This window comes from Thunnus maccoyii, chromosome 13 (assembly GCF_910596095.1).
Source record: "Thunnus maccoyii chromosome 13, fThuMac1.1, whole genome shotgun sequence".
In the NCBI taxonomy this organism is placed as follows: domain Eukaryota; kingdom Metazoa; phylum Chordata; class Actinopteri; order Scombriformes; family Scombridae; genus Thunnus; species Thunnus maccoyii.
The window spans coordinates 25,492,391-25,494,311 of record NC_056545.1 but is presented as its reverse complement, the minus strand read 5'-3'; positions in this window follow the sequence as shown (position 1 = coordinate 25,494,311).

Below are 1,921 nucleotides of genomic sequence, written 5' to 3'. Positions count from 1 at the left end.
ATTTATTTTAGTTGTCACAGAAATATAAGTCTTTGATTAGGGAGCTATACACATCAGGCTGCACAAATAAAACCTTTCATCAAACCACAAAGCATGTGACACTATTGACCGTGGAGGCTTCTCACTGGGTTTTATCTCTCCCAACAAGATTCATAATGCCATATGTGACGAGCACAATAATGCAAACGAAATACAGCCTGAGACAAATCTTGTGCCAGATGAGTGTGACATTTGGGTCAGTAAAATGCATGAACAAGTCGTGTTTTCAAAAGCTAAACTGAAGATGTCGATGCAAGAAATAATGATCATCATTATTAAACGACAAATGAGTGTCTGAGAGATGTTTGCAGGCAACATTGGGCTTGTTGCTCAAAAAGGAAAATACAGAAGAGTGACCCATCTCCATATTACTCTCTGAGCAGAAAGCCAAATGCAGATGCTTCCAAACAGGGCACGAGGGCTCACTGAATGTTTTGATGAGTATGAAAATGATATGAATCATATACTGTTGCTTTCACAGTCACCAGATTTCAACCCAACTGAACACCTATGAGTGATTTTGGAGCGATGTGTCAGACAATGCTTTCTAACACCAGCATCATAACACCTAATGTGGAATATCTTTAATTCTAGAGGCTCATGGTGCCCAGTACCTTACTACAACAGTTTATGTTGTCTCTCCCCTAGATGCTGTATGTCAGCCCATCTGTATCTCTAATTATGTCTCACTAATTAAAAAGCTACATCATTACTTTATTACAAACCAAAAATTCACCCTACACTCTAATCTTCAAAGGTTGGGATAATTGTGTTTCCTCCTCTGTGCACCTGTGTGTGAATCACAAAGGGAACAAAGTAACACTGATGCCATATTTCTTTCTTGTCTTTTGGCGTAAAACATTCAAAGTAATCGAAATCAATCCATCTAGAGAAAATAAAATTTCCTGCCACTTATCATGTAAACGAGGTGATATGAGCAGCCAATTACAAATTATTAAGAACACAAATTGATGGATAAAAGAGTACAGTGCAAGTGAGAAAGTATAGTGTTTTCCTCTGAATTGTAGTGGAGTAGAATGTTAAAGGTACCATGTGGGGTTTTATGTCCACCAGTGTTGCTGTGGAGCAATGATTTAAGGAATGGGTTGCTGCTTTTTTGTATTGTGCATGCACACATGAATGCACATGCACAAATCCGAGCACTTGGGCAACATCATCTTTGCAACTGCTTTATGAGGAAAGAAAATGTACTCAACATGTTAGTCAGGCCTCAAGGATACACACAATGCATTTTTGTAAGTAATGCTGAATGAATGTCGCTGTTTGTTTACAAAAGAAAACCTCCACACGACACCTTTAAGTACAGTGTTTATATATTTCATATATATCAGATATTAAATCCAATATTTCCATGATATTACCCTCTTGTCCGAGTATCATTACTATCTCTGCCAATGTTTACCTCATTCTACATGTTTTCTTTTATTTCATTCATACATGTGAGCGCTTTTGTATGTGTGTTTTTGTGATGAAAATTCCACAAATAAATTGTACATATATATATATATATTTACACCACTTGCTACATTATGTGCAAACCCAACTGAGCCATCATAACACCCCATTTAGTATATACATTTCGTTACAATGTCTTTGCCTACGGAGCTTATTAATTGTGTATTATGATAGAAAATAGAGGGCAGCTAAACAAGAGTATGCAGCCTACGTGTATATTGATAAGTGTCTTCGGTGATTAAACATCTACATCTATTTTACGTTATTTCACAATTTTCGTCGTACAAATACTCGTCCAATTGCATTTCACGCTGACTGTCCCTTTAAACCCCTCGGATGTCCTGCGCAGCGCACAGCCCAGCCTGGAACGTATCCAGTAAGTGCGCATGCGCCGGAAGTTGCTGCC